The following is a 17,447-nucleotide window of genomic DNA, read 5'->3' as shown; positions in this document are numbered from 1 at the left end:
AATGGAACTCTTGTCAGAGAAAAGTGGTCTGGTAATTATAACACTAGAAAATTTTTAAAGAATCATAATATGAAAATTTAAACATAAAATACATTTGACTTATTTATATGTTTATATAAAATATACATGTTTTATGTGGTATGGAAACACTATATATTCTTTTCACTATCATCACCAATTGAGATTACATTGTTAAGTAGGGATCTAAAATGAAGGTAGGCAAATGATCCCTCTGCAAGTATGAGTCTGGAAAAATAAAATCATGCAAAACAAAATACAAAGATTTTGTTGTGTTAAGAAGTTTGATAGACTTTGAGTTTCTTGGAAATTGAAATGGTGTCTCTTTAATCCATGATGAACCTAAGGTTTTTTGTTTGTTTGTTTGTTTTGTAGTCCCTGGCACAGATTAAACACATTGTAAATAATTATAAAATTAATTTTAGAAACCAAATGTGAAGAATTGAATTTGTTTTAGATAGCATCAACAAGCTATATCAAGAACTATGTAATGTTTTGAATAGCCAACAATAAAAAATTAAAAACAAAACAAAACAAAAAAAAAACAACAACTGAGTATCTACTTTATATAAGAGAGTTCATTTACTTATCATGGCATAGATAAAATTGACTAAATGTGATAAATCTTTTTTATTGCTAAAGATGAATAAGGTGGGGGAAAAAAGTTTTGGAGATGTAGGTGTGAGATTATACTAATTTAATTTGTCATCCTTCCCTGTCTTACTCTCCTTGTTCCCTGTGATTACTCTCCCAAAACTAGATGAAATACAGTCTTATTATAGTTTCAGAATGTGAGAAGATCTTTGCCACCTATTCCTTAAGATAGGGCATTAATATCCAGAATATTTCAAAACTAAAAAAAATAACACCAAATAACAAAAAACTCAGTTAAAAAATGGGCAAAAATCTAAACATGTGATCCTCAAAAGAAGAAATGTAGTTGGCCTACAAATATGAAAAATGTTCAACATCTCTAGCAATCAGGGAAATGCAAATCAAAACTATTGATATTCCATCTCACTCTAGTATCAATGGCAATTATCAAGAACAAAGACATTACTATATTTTGGTGAGGATGTGGGGAAAAAGGTACCTTTATACATGGTTGGTGGGACTGCAAATTAGTGCAACCACCCTGGAAAGCAGTATGGAGATTTCTCAGAAATCTAGGAACAGAACTACCATATGATCCAAATATCCCACTCCTCAGTATATTTACAAAAGATCTAAAAATCATCATTCTACAGTGATAAAACTACATCAATGTTTAAGCAGCACAATTCACAAAAGCCAAGCTGTGGAACCAACCCAAAGTGCCCTTCAATAGATGATGCATAAATAAAATGTGGTGTATATATACACATGGAGCCATAAGGAAGAATGAAATTATCACATTTTCTGGTGAGTGAATGGAATTGGAGACTTTCATGCTAAGTGAAATAAGCAGACTCAGAAAACCAAAGTTTGAATGTACTTACTGGTATGTGGGATCTAGTTCTAACTAAGGGGGAAAAAGAGAGAGACAAAGTGAGAGAGAGAGAGAGAGAATGGGAAAAGGTGGGGAGGATTCCATCAAAATAGAAGAAGGAACAGTGAACTAGAAGATGACTGAGGGGAAGAGAGGACATGATACAGGAAGAACAGAGGAATGAATCTGACCTAACTTTCCTATATACATATATGGATATACCACCATGAGTCTCACCATCATGTATAGCCATAAGACTCTAACTAAAAAATGAATGAATGAATGGATAAGTAAATAAACTAACTAAAAGTAAATAGCAGAAAGGTCAGTAGTGTAGAGTACAAGGAAGGGAATGGCAGAGGGGGCAGGAGGGAAGTGAAAGGGAAAAAATAAAACCTGGGAACTGAATTAGAGCAAATTATATTCCATGCATTTTCAGTTATGTCAGAATGAATCCTAATGTTATGTCTAACCATAAAGAAACTATCTTAATAAAAGAGAAAGAGACATTATAGGCAACCCTGGAAAACTGTTCTTAAAGTGTCTTTGAAAAAGATCTGGTTTGGGCCTCTGATTTCATTTTAGGTTTGTGATTTTGTAAAAAAAGTTGTTTGTTCTTTCAGCAGATTACTTGTGAACACTTACTATATTCCAAACTGTGGGGAAGCAGAGCCAGTAAGACAGAAAAAGGAAGCAACCTGTATGCTAAACTAAGTCGTTTTCAAATAAATCACCAAGATCCAGGGATTAGAATGTTTTTAGTATTTATCAAAACACCAGTTTAGTGAGATAGTAAAAATGAGAGTGGTAAGAAGTGAGGCCTGCTTACCATATGCTTTCATCTTCTGGCTATTGTATCTCTCATTATTGCATTTTAAATCCTTAAATTAGATGTGCTTCCTTCTTTTCCTGTCAAAATAACCTTTATTATATCTCAACCTATCCTTTAAAACAAAACAAAGAAAGGAAAAGCAAAAAGAAGAAGCAAACCAACTGCAAATGTGTAAACCCTACCCATCTGGTATAAAGGTTATGTTGTTTCCATCCACTCCTGCAAGATTTACTATGAAATATCCATGCTAAGGAAACCATTGTACAAATTCCAAGTTAAAATCCTCATTCATTGAATTCCATTGTATTGAAAACATAAAATATTTGATCTACAATAATTTTCTTTGCCTAAATTAACCACTTCTTAATGTTTTGGGGAATAAATGAAATTTAATCACAAGAAAATTTACAGAATTTCCATGAGAATTTACTAAGGTAACGTTGATGACAGTTAGAATTCCACAAAAGCCAAACTGATAAAAATTGACACTATTAATATTATTAGCAAATTAATATTAATTTTATGGTGAATATATATATAACGAAACATTCGCATTTACAAGAGTTATCAATTTTTTTATCAAAAACTGGACCTACTTTTGTATGTAAATTTGTGAATGATAATTCAAAAATTGAAATGAAATGTACTGAAAAATGATAAGCACATATACATAATGTATGGCTTACATATTTTTGCTGGTAGAGCAATTTAATTTCATTTTATATAACTTATTTATGACATGCATTATGCATCTAGATTATATATTTTATTTAAAGAGCAAAGGTATTTAGGATGTCCTCAAAGAAATTGATTTCTTAAAGCAATCTTTGACACTAGTTTTGACTGCAAAGAAATAAGAACTTGAATTGTCGTATTAAATATCAGGTAAAGAGTGAACTTAAAATATGATATTATGCTGCTGAGTGGCAATTCAAACCTTACCAAGTGTGTGAGATAATGGAATAGATGAAATGATAGGTGATATTCAGTATAACCAAAATGATGTTAGACTGAATGAGAATCTCCTGTTAAAATGACATGAAATTGTAATCATCTTTTTTCACCAAGAAAAGGAAACTCAAGTAGCATATTAAGAAGAATGAAGAGATTCATACAGTTTTAAAATTAAGTGCATAAAATTATTAAATGTTACTATTGTTTTTTGGTTCTCTTTGTTTTAAAAATTACCAAATATATTTCTTTAATACAAACAAGATTTTTTGAACAATATTTTTTAGTAAACTTCATTATTTTGTTTAAATATTTATTTTTTAGTTTTAGGTGAATACAATATCTTTATTTTATTTTATGTGGTGCTGAGGATTGAACCCAGTGCTTCACTGGAGCTAAGCGAGCACTCAACCAGAATAATCCTTTTTTTTTTTTAAGGAATAGTGAGATAGATATATTTTTTTTTTATTTAGGAAGATAAATACATAATATAAAACAATGAAGATAAAAGCATAATTTTAAGGTGTTTAGTTTTCGTTGCTTTTTCCCATTCCAAAAAAGTTGGTTTGCTTTCCTCTTAGAGATTAATTTATAAGATAAAACATTATTTTCCAGTAACTACATTACTGACTAAACTGAAAAGTAGCATTTGGCTTTTAGTGGGTATAAATTCTGGAAGGAAAAATTCTGCATAAAGCATCTATGTGCTTTTCAAAACCACTAATTTTTATTCTATTATTGTTTTGTACTTATAAACATTAAAGGCACAAATTTTGTTTTATTACATTCCAAATAGATTAATTATCTTTAGAGAACAATGCATATTTAATGCCATACAAAATAAATCTAAGATGACTTTAATTCACCACATCTTTTAAAATATCAAATTATTTAATTTTCAAAAGGTAATGAAAAGGAACACAATATCATGGAGTGCTTCCATAATAGAAAATGCTGTGTTAATAAAGACAATAGTAAGTAGAGAAGAGTCCAGAAAGTTGCAGCAGGAGTTTTTGCAGTTGTATTGGATCTGTTACAATAGAATTTGCAAAGGAGTTGTCAAGAACACAAAGGGTGAAAAAGTTGAGAAACAGTAAGTTTACAAAGAAGTTACTGTAGTTTCTGTCAGTCCTGACTTTATTAAAAAAAATGAATTGAAAATAAAAGAATGAATAGCAACTGTTTCACCTTAAGAATTTTCCACATACCACCTGTTTTCAGAAACTAAATATTTGATCTAGGGTGAAATCTCAAAAGTATTATTCTTGAAGCAAATTTGAATAGCCTTGATAGCTAATACTTAAACTTCAAGTGGGTGAGATAATGTACTTATCTCAAAATGTTAACTTAGAAATTTCCACAAGCAATTAACTCATCATAAGTACATTAAAAATTAAAATCAAAGTTACATTTGCTGAGATCATTTTTATTATGATTCAAACATCCTAAGTTAATCTTTCCTGCTTACTCCTATTTTGAGAAATACAAATTCCAGTTATTTTTGCGTGAAACACTATATCCCATTATTATTTATTCAATCACTTAAACTAAATGATAAAATGAAAATTACAAAAATAAAAGTTTAGAGTCTGGCATCTGATTCAACTGAAGCGTGAGAAAACAATAGGTGACTGTGGTTAGATATCTAGCTTTAATACTGTTCTAATTCATAATGGTTAAATGCTGAAGTATAGTCTTTTTAAGCTGATTAAAGTTGAGTGTTAATACTTCAACTTAAAATACTGTTCATTCCAACAACTTTGAATATATTATGTCTTTCAGAACTTATTGAGTCAGGGATATGTTAATCACCAAGAAAAGAAAAAGAAAAAAGGAAAGATCCTTTTCCCACATTTTAAGTAGTGTATCAAAATGAATGCTACACATAATTAACTCTACTGCCCAATGTCCAAAATTGATATAATTGCTTCAGAATGGCGTTTCTTTTAAAGAAAATTTATTTTTTTCTTTCATCTTATAGATGGTGATACTATCTAAATGCTACTTATTGTCTCCTTTATAAAACAATATTCAAATTAATCTGAGTTTGATTTTAAAGAAATGATGTTCTATTCACATAAAACAGTATGCTTTTTTGAACAATTAGAATTAAGTTTTAAGAAAAGTTTTGTATAGCATGAAGTATGTAATAACTGAATTATTTTCATTATTGCGATCATTTCTAAACTTATGTCTATAGAAATTTAATATATCTTCTGAAGTGGTACAATGATTAAAAAATACTTATCTTGAATCAAGTTTCTAAATACATAGAAAACAGAAAGTGCATATTATTTCCTGTCCTTGATTTCTCATAGAATCCATCACTTCACTATAAAAATTAACATTTTTAACCATAATTGATGTCACTAATTTCTTTTTGAATTATGAGAACTTAATATGTTAAAATATTACTTATATTTGATGTGAAATATTTCATTGGTTATTTTAGTCAGCTTTTTCATGGCTGGGATTAAAAGACCTGATTGAAACAATTTTAAAAGAAGAAACATTTATTTGAGGGTTCATAGTTTCAGAGATCTTAGTCCATAGAAGTTTAGCTCCATTTCTCCAGGCTTGAGGTGAGGCAGGAACAATAGGGCAGAAGAGTGTGGCAGACAGAAACAGATCACATGGTGATCAGAAATCAGAGAGAGACTCCACTCTCCATATACCAAATATATACCTCACAGCCTCACTTCCAGTGAACTACTTCCTCCAGCCTGCCTCCAGCTACAACTCAGTTAATATCATCAGGGACTAATTCAGTGATTAGGCTCAGACTATAATCCAATCAACTTGCCTTCAAACCTTCTTGCAATTTTTTCACACGTGAGCTTTTGGGGGACACCACATCTAAGACATAACATTAGTTTTTGACTTATAAATCTTTATTTTTATTTTTCAAAATAGTGAAACGTAAAAAAATAAAGGTTGAAAAAATAAGGTGCTTATATTACAAACATTCCACACATATAGTTTTATTTTCTTCTAATTTTTTCTACATTTCTTTCTATATATATATTTACATACATTTAATATAATTTTTCTTAATTTTTTCACTCAAAAATATTTATGTCCAAATATATAAATGTACATCTTTGCTTTTTGTTATTAATTTTTTTATTTGTTCTAATTAGTTATACATGATTGGAGAATGCATTTTTGACATATCATACATAAATGACATGTAAATTCATTTTTCAAGTTGTAAAAGATGTAGAATTATATTAGTTGTATAATTGTATATGCACATAGGGTAATCATGTATGATTTATTCTACTAATCTTCTAACCCTCCTACCCCCTCCCCTCCATTCACTCCCCTCTCTCTAATTCAAAGTACCTCTAATCTTCCCCACTCCCGCCCCCCATTGTGGATTAGCATCCACATATCAGAGAAGACATTCAATCTTTGGTTCTTTGGGACTGGCTTATTTTGCTTAGTGTGATATTCTCCAGCTTCATCAATTTACGTGCAAATGCCATAATTTCATTTTTTTGAGTCTGAGTAATATTACAATGTGTATACACACCACATTTTCTTTACCTGTTCATCTGCTGAAGGGTACCTAGGCTGGATTCATAGTTTAACTATTGTGAATTAAGCTGCTATAAACATTGATGTGGCTGCATCACTATAGTATGCTGATTTTCAGTCTTTTGGGTATAAACTGAGAATTGAGATATAGCTGGGTCAAATGGTGGTTCCATTCCAAGTTTTCTGAGGAGTCTACATATTGCTTTCCATAGTGGTTGCACCATTTTGCAGTCCAGCAATGTATGAGTGAACCTTTTTTCCCACATCCTCACCAACATTCATTGTTGCTTATATTCTTGATAATTGTCATTCTAACTGTAGTGAGTAATTTGGATTTGCATTTCTCTAACTGCTAGAGATGTTGAACATTTTTTTTCATATATTTGTTGATGTATTTCTTTTTCTGTGAAGTGTCAGTGCAGATCCTTATCCCATTTTCTGATGTTAAGTTTTTGAATTCTTTATGTATCTTGGAGATTAATGCTCTATCTGAGCTGCATGTGGTAAAATTTTTCTACCATTTTGTAGGCTCTATTTCCACATTACTGGCTGTTTCCTTTGCTGTTAAGAAGCTTTTCAGTTTGATTTCATCCCATTTATTGATTCTTGATTTCACTTCTTGTGCTTTAGGGACTTTGTTGAGGAAGTCAGTTCCGAAGATGACATGGTGAAGATTTGGTCCTAGTTTGGTGTCTGTTCTAGTGCCTAAGTCTTTGATCCACTTTGAGTTGAGTTTCATGCAGGGTGAGAGATAGTCGTTTAATTTCATTTTGCTATGCATGAATTTTCAGTTTTCTCAGTATGATTTGTGGAAGACGCTGTCTTTACTTTTCTCAAATGTATGTTTTGTGTGCCTTTGTCATAACTGTATTTATGTGGGTTTGTCTCTGTGTCTTCCATTCTGTACTTTGGTCTTCACATCGATTTTGGTGCCAATACCATCCTGTCTTTGTTACTATGCCTCTGTAGTATAATTTAAGGTCTGGTATTGTGATGCCTCCTACTTCAGTTTTCTTGCTAAGGATTGTTTTGTCTATTCTATGTCTCTTCTTTTACCAAATGAATTTGACGTCTTTTGTTTTTTATTTCTTTCAATTTTTTTTTTAGTTTTTAATGCCTGAAATATGAATTTGTTAGTGATAATATACATACCTAGGAAATTTCTTAGGTCAAAGTTATGGCTAAATTCGTTTTTAAAAATAAAAATTCATGTAGGTGGGAAAGTAGTATCTTGAACAGCTTTTCCTCAAAGATAGTTAAAATTCCTGTCTCAAGAGTTTGTGCTGATTTCATAATACTTATCATATATTTTAGTCTCTCATTAGATTGGCTGCTTCATATCATTTACTTTGCCTTAAGAACACATATAGGCACCAACTTATTTGCTAGATGAGTAATTAGCAATGTTTCTACTCAAATTATGTGTATCTGTCTTTAACTATTGAACATTAAACACTATCATCTGATTTAAAAATTCCTCAAATTTAAAATTATATCAAGGCTTGGATTTTGGCTTATGCTCAATCTTTTTTCAAAAAATAGTATTGCTGTGGACTTTTATTACTAAAAATTTGGTAATCATGTACATAAACTAATATGAGCTTAAAATTCATCATACATTTACTTCATTTTTTAATTTGACCTTCCTAGTAAATCTTCAGCTTCATTGATTTTAGCTGCTATAAAAAGAGATCCTCCTATATCTGGGTGATTTAAAAGCATAATTCATTGATGAGTATCTCTTATATTTCCTTTATTGGCTGTAGGACTCTGTAATAGCCACCACTGATGGCAGATTTTGTTAGACTTTGAAAAACTTGTTTTACTTGAGTCTCCATATACTTCATGGTTTGTAACATAATGGCCTGTAAATCCTGCAGCAGCAATGATTAGTCCAACAGCTACCACCATACTGGATATGGCTCAGACTCGGCTTGCCTACTTCCACAAGGAACATAGTTCATCCCAGTCCAGAAGACACGGCCACCACCATATGCCTTTACCCCAAAATGAAGTAGCCTACATCAATTGCTTTCAGTAGGATTATAAAGTTCAATTATATTAAATATGCCAAACTAATTTCAACAATTTTTTGGCTCAATATTTGTTCATGTTTTGTATTTTCATTCTATACTTATAAGAATATGAATAAGTACTTCTGTGTCAATTACTTTTTAGAAAAATATTAATAAAATTTCAATCAAAGCTAAGGTAAAACATGTTTGGCTTATTTGACATTTTATTTTTAAATTTTCTTTACAATTTTCTTTCATTTTTGTATTCTTGTGTTTCTTTTAATTTGATTTCAAACCCTAGAATAATAATAATAATAATAATAATAATAATAATAATAATAATTAAAGATCATTATTTACATTTTTAAAATATTTTATTATGAAAAATTCAAACTTATCAAAGATAAAATTATTTTACAATGAATAATGTTGATCCACCATATGGATTTTTCCATTGACATCCTTTTATGTTGTTGTGGCACAAATCAGTCCATATATCCTTCAACCAACCCATACATCAATCTATTTTATTTCTGGATGCTATTTTAAATACATCACAGGAATCAGTATATTTCCTGTAAATATTTTAGTATTATCATCAGCTAACATTCAGATTTGTTTGTTTTTCTTTCATGGTAAATGTACATACAATATACATACACTGTCTTTAATTGAAGAAATGATATTAACCTTTGTATATCGTGTTTTTACTTTCAGTTTTTAAAAATTCTTAATGTGTTGCCATACAATTAAAAAAAACATAATTTATTGAATGGATTTTCATTTTCATGTTTTCTGTCCTTTATGTTCATGCTGGAATGACTATATAGCAAGACTATAAAACAGCTTATCATTATATTTCTGGTAATTTTAAATGAAGTTTGACCATAGGTTGATTGAGATCCTTCCAGTTTTCTAACTAAGCTGAGGAACACAATCAATAATTACCATTAATGACTCCCTCCTATATTATAAATCAATGTAAAACAGACACATAGGTTCACTATTAATTAAAATCTAAAACAGGTTTAACAAATCTATTTAAGAGAAGACCAGAATTTTGTTCATATTTGTTAAAGAAGAGACTTTAAGGACTTAGTGTGTTAGTATTATCATTTTTTTCTCCTCTCTGGGTCTTAAAAAGCAGTTTGAAATTAAATCATATGTAACCACCAGAACAAAAACTGTCATTTAAGGACAGAATTAAAAGCTGACCAGATATAAAGTTTATAAGTAAGATTTTGTATGATAGTTTTTTAAATTGCTGCTTGCAATAAAATATACATGGATAGTTTTATATTAAATGTTAACCCAAACTGCACATGCACGTACACAACCCCCACAACCTAACTTTGTAATTTTATTTAATTTTTATTCAGTTTGTATTCACAAACATTTTTGAAAAAAATATATAGTCTAAATTTTCAATGTTTTATTTGTAAGATTTTTTTAAATGCACATTAAGTTTCACAGAAGATGTTGAAAGCAATTTATGAAGGGAAATTTCATTCATTCATCAGTGTTCAGGAGTCAAACCTCAAGAGATATTATCCTAGTATGCAAATGACCATCACTTTTCTCAAATCTGAGATCCATCAACGAAGTACACCCTTACTGTATACCACATCTTCTTTTATCCAATCTGCACTGAATATGTTGCCTATATGTTGATTAGTTTACTGTATGCTTACCTGTAGACTGTAAATTTCATGAGAGATATTTTACCTTTCTTAGGTTACATAGACAATTCCATGAATATAAATATAACAGGGGCTAAATTTTCAGAAAATTTGTGTTTATTTATAAGTTCTTCACTTCTAGAACTGTGTCACAAATGTAGAAGCTCAAAAAATATTTGTTGAAAAAAATTCACAAATATTTTTATATAGCATCTGGCATATTGTGCATAGGTAGAAATATTTGTGGAATTAAAAATTATTTAACTCACTAATAATTATATACATAAAGACAAATTTTCAAATTCAGTAAACAAAGAAATGTCACAAGTGAAACATGTTTCAGTTATAGCACAATTTCAGCATGACTTAACATGTTTTACATGTATGTATTATGTTTCTACTATAGCGCATAGATTTAACACAATTAAAACACATAATAAATTACAGATGGCATTAATGAACAGAACTTTTCAAAACTTTAGTAGCAGTTTTATATTTTATTAGTGAAAATACTTTCATACAAATCATTTTGAATCAGTAACTTTCTACTTAAGTTCACATTTCAAGATTAACAGAAAAAATGTAATTTTTTTTAAATTACTGATATTTCCCCCAAGGAATATGTAATTGTATACTTTAAAAATATACATTCAATTTGATACCAAAATTATGCACCCACACAGACCATGAAGTTTGGACATTTAGTTGTTTTTTGTTATATTTTGTTACATAGTCTGTAACAACAGAGCTATTCCTATTTTCTTCATATCAAGAATATTTAACTACTGTGGAAGGAAAATTAAGCATTTATGTAGGTGTTTGTGTTTAATTTTTTGAAATTAATTTTTATACATTGGAAGGTTAAAAACTGCCACTATATCCCACACTTTTGTTCTCATTTGACATGTTATTGTTAATTGGTCAAGCAAGTAAGAATGTCTCATTCTTGATATTGAACCACATTTTCACTTCTTGAAATCAGCTGCAGTTTTACAAATCTGTGTTTCAAGAAAGATTTACAACCATTTCTATTTTTTATTTCATGAAGAAATCCATTTCAAGTCATTATTCCTTCTTAGATCTCAAGTATTTTATAGGCTGTCAATGAAAGGAAAGGGTTAATAATGTCTCCTGTATAGAATTATCATCCATCAAATGCATTTTCTCAGCCCATTTCTTATTATTTTGAGATATTAGCAAAAATTGCAACAAGAGGCGGAGAACTAACTATTCTCTTACTAGTACTAGTACTAGTCTCTGTCAGAAAAGAATCTTGATTTGCTGTAGTCATGGGGATTCAGACAACTATGTGTACAGACAGATTGGAGGGTTTTATACATTGATTCATATTGCTGATCTCATTTGCTGTCTTTGTAGAGATTTTTATGGTGTTTGATATTACTGTTATCATTTTTGCCAAACAAGAAGGCAAGATACAAGAAAGCCACTATGAAATTTAAATTGTGAAGTGAACTGAATGTTAAATCTTCTTGTATTCAGACCATGCTTTAAAAGAAAATATAATAAATTTGCAATCAAACTTTATAAGTGCAGTTATGTACGCTGCCCAATTTTAAGTTTATACGTGAATTCATAAATTCTGAATTACTTCATTTCAACGCTCATGTGTAGCAACTGGTGTTTACATATATTTTTATTCTATTATTTCTAAATAAAGAAGTTCTGAAAAGAAATGCCACATTCATAACTCCAGATCCACATGGACACCAAATATTTAAATTCCAGTATCTTTGATATTATTTTCTTTGCAAAACAAATATTCTGGTGATTTAGCAAAATAGGAAAACAGGAATTTCCAGGGATAGTCTATAAGGGCAGATGATGCTATTGATATAATTATTATTATTATTATTTTTATTAATATCTAATCATGTGTTGTTTGCATCTTTATCTTTGTCAAAGTCATATTTTAGGAACAAATTTCATACAAGTAATCTATTTTTAAAACACTAATAAAATATATTATTTAATTTTGATATTAGAAGCATACATTCAATATATGAAGTTGACTTTTACATACTTGGAAGGCTAATATGCTTCTGTCATTTATATTTCTGAGAAAAATCCCTGTGCTATTTATTGTATGGTGTTCATCTTGAGAAGAAGTGTTATGGTATGGCAAAGATAAATTCCACAATGAAGATACAGATAACACTGAAGAATTAGCATTTAATTTAGGACTATATAGGAAGATAAGAGCCATCTATAACCATGAGGTATGTTAGACACAATGGAGAAATAAAAATGAGCCAAAACACTCTTACCTAGAGTTTAGGAATCTGGGATAAGGATTCTCTTATAGCTCTACTAGAACCATCAGGTGACTGGCCATATTAACCTGGCAGTACAATATTTCACAGAGAAAGGATTTAAGTTGCAGGTTTTCTTCTGGCCCCAGACCAAAAACTAACAAACAATGTAGGGTGCATGAAATTTCTTGCACAAAAGTTTGAGAATAACCAACTAAGACACAAACTGAAGGAAAATGAAGCCATAGCCAAACCTCACAGTGGGAGCTGAAGCAAAGCCAGTGAAGCCCCTAATAACTCCTATGGTCCTTCTAAACTGAGCCATGTGTATATGATAAAGAACCCACAGCTATCGCCAGCAGATAGCAATAGCACTAGTCTCAGGTTATCACTTTGTGAACCACAGGAATCTGAGGATATAGCACTCAAAGACCTTGTTGTTTATTTTTTGTCCTGCACCATCATGCCAACTTATTTGATTTTTTTTGAATGTCTTCTTTCACCACCCGAATAAGTAGTATCTTAGGGTGACAAACAGAAGGAAGACTAGGGTATCTGAAAGATTCAACATTTTAACATGGAGATGCTAAACATATAGGATAATGTTTTGCTTAAAAAATAATTTTTAAAAACATCAAATGGAGACAGAAGCAAGGTGCAGAGGCAAAGTAGTAGAATAACAGGGATGGCAGAATGATAGAAAGACAGAAAAGCCCCTTGTCCAAGCTGCCATCTTTATTTATATCAATAGATCACATTATGTCACTGGCATCAGTAGTATCTTCTTGTTCATTGTGTCATTAGGAAGGTTACAGAGTCAGCTACATTTTGCAGCTTATTTCTCAGTTACATACTATACTTGCAATGTGCAATGTTAGGAGCTTTGTGTAGCTCTCAAAAAAGTCCATTGTTTAAAGTTACTGTTATGTGGACAGTTTAGGCTCAGCAGGGCAGTGCTACAGTAGCTAGGCATTGCACATGTATTAGATATCTTACTAGTTCCTCGGGGAAACAGCAGAATATTCCAAGTGTGGAAAACAGGTTGTCTGTTACCCCAGGAGGTTGCTCACCAGAGGAATGCTGTCCTGTACATTTCCACAGCAAGAATCCTCACAGGAATTTAGCTATTTTCAATGCTAAACCATGAAACCTTCCAAATTAAATAGAAACATATAATATTTATAATTTTATGAGTTTCTAATTAGTAGTATGAGCCAATGTTTTAAGCCTATTGTAAAAAGGAAGTCTTTGAGTCACTAAATCCACAGTAATTGAGCAAGGAACAGAGGCATCTATAGTTCAGTGAAGTAATGTAGCATGCTGGACCTAGCTGAGATAGAAACATGGAAAACATAACACCCGTGCATTTACTTGGATGAATAAGAGAGAAATATGTGTGCACAAACTCAAATATAACAAATAAAGGAAGGAAGTACTCCTCTTGATGTTGGACAGAAAAGGTTGGAAACCAAGGAATTAGCAGGAAGCAGGTTTATTGGCTGTAAAGAGTCACAAAGAAGGCTTCCTCCTAAATCAATTCATTCCTATGAACCCAGAGTGCAGAAATTTTTAGAACTTCATACCCACTGTGTAGGGGGTTCAAAGGCTCACTTTAATTTATTTTGTCTGTCTGATTATTATAGCCTGTGTTTCAAGAACTGTGTTAAGTAGAAGTGTGAAAGAGGACATGCCTATCTTTTTTTTTTCCAGTTTTTAGATGGAATGCCTTCAATTTTGCTCCATTTAAAATGATGTTGGCCTGAGGCTTAGCGAAGATAATCTTTATGATGTTGAGATATGTTCCTATTATCCCTAGTTTTCCTAGAGTTTTGAACATGAAGGCATGTTGTATTTTATCAAATGCTTTTTCTGCATCTATTGAGATGATCATATGATTCTTATCTTTGTGTCAATTGATGTGATGAATTGAGTCAATTGATGTGATGAATTACATTTATTGATTTCCATATGTTAAACTAACCTTGCATCCCTGGGATGAATCCCACTTGATCATGGTACATGATCTTTTTGATATGTTTTTGTATTTGATTTGCCAAAATTTTATTGAGAATTTTTGCATCTATGTTCATTAGAGATATTGGTCTAAAGTTTTCACTCTTTGATGTGTCTTTGCCTGGTTTTGGAATCAAGGTGATATTGGCCTCATAGAATGAGTTTGGAAGTATTGCCTATTTTTCTAGTTCCTGAAATAAATTTAATAGTATTAGTGTTAGTTCTTCTTTTAAGGTCTTGTAGAACTCAGCCATGTATCCATCTGGTCCTGGGCTTTTCTTTGTTGCTAGGCTTCTGATGGAGTCTGCTATTTCATCACTTGCTATTAGTCTGTTTAAATTGTGTATATTTTCCTGGTTCAATCTGGGCACATCGTATGACTTAGTAAATTTGTTGATGCCTTCAATGTCTTCTATTTTATGGAAGTATAGGTTTTCAAAATAGTTTCTAATAATCCTCTGTATTTCTGTAGTGTCTATTGTGATATTACCTTTTTCATAACGTATACTAGTTATTTGAGTTTTCTCTTTCCTTCTCTTCATTAGCATAGCTAAGGGTCTATAAATTTTATTTATTTGTTCCAAGAACCAACTTTTTGTTTTGTCAATTTTTCAATTATTTCTTTTGTTTAAGTTACATTGATTTCAGGTCTAATTTTAAATATTTATTGCCTTCTACTGCTTTTGTTGCTGATTTGTTCTTCTTTTTCTAGGGCTTTGAGATGTAGTGTGAGGTCATTTATTTGTTGACCTTTTCTTCTTTTAAGGAATGAACTCCATGCAATGAGCTTTCCTTTTAGTACTGCTTTCATAGTGTCCCAGAGATTTTGATATTTTGTGTCTATGTTCTCATTTAACTCTAAGAATTTTTTAATCTCCTCCTTGATGTCTTCTGCAACCCATTGTTCATTCAATAGCATATTGTTGAGTCTCCAGGTGTTGGAGTAATTTTTATTTCTTATTTTGTCATTGATTTCCAATTTCATTCCATTATGATCTGATAAAATGCATGGTAGTATCTCTATTTTTTTTTTTTGTATTTGCTAAGAGTTGCTTTGTGGCATATTATATGGTCTGTTTCAGAGAAAGATGCATGCGCTGCTGAGAAGAAAGTGTATCTGCTTGATGCAGATTGAAATATTCTGTATATGTCAGATCAGTCTAAGTTATTTATTGTATTATTGAGTTCTATAGTTTCTTTATTCAACTTTTGTTTTGAAGATCTATCCATTGGTGAAAGAGGTGTGGTAATATCACCCAAGATTATTGTGTTGTGGTGAATTTGACTCTTGAACTTGAGAAGAATTTGTTTGATGAACATAGCTGCACCATTATTTGGGGAATATGTATTTATGATTGTTATGTCTTGTTGGTGTATGCTTCCCTTGAGCAGTATGTAATGTCCATCTTTATCACTTTTGATTAACTTTGGCTTGAAGTCTATTTTATTTGATACAGGGATGAAAACCCCTGCTTGCTTCCATAGTTGTTGTGAGTGGTATGATTTTTCCCAACCTTTCACCTTAAGTCTGTGTATGTCTTTTCCTATTAGATGAGTCTCTTGGAGACAACATATTGTTCGGTATTTTTTTTAATCCAATCTGCTAGTCTATGTCTTTTGATTGGTGAGTTTAAGCCATTAACATTCAGGGTTATTATTGAGACATGGTTTGTGTCCCCAGTGATATTTGTTTATTTTTGTTATTTAACTTGACTTGATTTTCTTCTTTGATTGTTTTTTCCTTTAGGGTACTACCTCCCTCTACTAATTTTCATTACTGTTTCTTGTTTCTTCTTCATGTAATATTTTGCCAAGGATGTTTTGTAGTGTCAGTTCTTTTAACTTTTGTTTATCATGGAAGATTTTTATTTCATCTTCAAAAATAAAGCTTAATTTTGCTGAATACAAGATTCTTGGCTCACAACCATTTTCTTTCAGAGCTTGATATATGTTGTTCTAGGATCTTCTAGCTTACAAGATCTGTGTTAAAAAATCTGAATTTATCATAATTGTTTTTCCCTTATATGTAATCTGATTCCTTTCTCTTGTGGCTTTTAAAATTTTCTCCTTGTTCTGTGTGTTGGTCATTTCATTATAATTTGCCTTGGTGTGGATCTATTGAGATTTTGTACATTTGGTGTCCTGTGGGCTTCTTGAATCTGGATTTCCAATTCATTCTTTATGTTTGGAAAGCTTTCTGATATTATTACATTGAATAGATTGTTCATTCCTTTAGTTTGAACCTCTATGCCTTCCTCTATCCCAATAATTTTTCAATTTGGTCTTTTTATGTTATCTCATATTTCTTGAATGTTCTGCTCATGGTTTTTTACCATTATCATTGTGTGGTCTATGTTCTTTTCAAGATTATATATTTTATCTTCATTGTCTGATGTCCTATCTTCCAAGTGGTCTACTCCTTTGGTGAGGCTTTCATTTGAGCTGTTAATTTTTTTTTGAACCTCTATCCGTGTTGAGGTGATGTTTTGCTTTCTGTATTTGTTTATGTAGCTCCTTGTCAAAGTAATCTTTCACTGCCTGTATTTGCACTTTTATGTCTTCCTTGAGTTCACATAACATTTTAACCATGTACATCTTGAACTCCTTCTCTGTAATTTCTTCGGCTGTGGCTGACAATGTTTCTAATGATGTGGTTACTTG

General features: G+C 31.0%; 1 pseudogene; it reads right to left on the bottom strand.

Moving 5' to 3' along the window:
* Positions 1-8,441: 8,441 nt before the first annotated feature.
* Positions 8,442-17,447, bottom strand: part of LOC124085085 (mitochondrial import inner membrane translocase subunit TIM14-like) — a 28,598-nt pseudogene continuing 19,592 nt past the window's right edge.

This window comes from Marmota monax, unplaced genomic scaffold (assembly GCF_021218885.2).
Source record: "Marmota monax isolate L192 unplaced genomic scaffold, Marmota_monax_Labrador192_F-V1.1 WCK01_AAM20220418_F8-fsc00116, whole genome shotgun sequence".
In the NCBI taxonomy this organism is placed as follows: Eukaryota; Metazoa; Chordata; class Mammalia; order Rodentia; family Sciuridae; genus Marmota; species Marmota monax.
The sequence above is the reverse complement of the archived record's forward strand: the minus strand, read 5'-3'. Positions and strand labels throughout refer to the sequence as shown.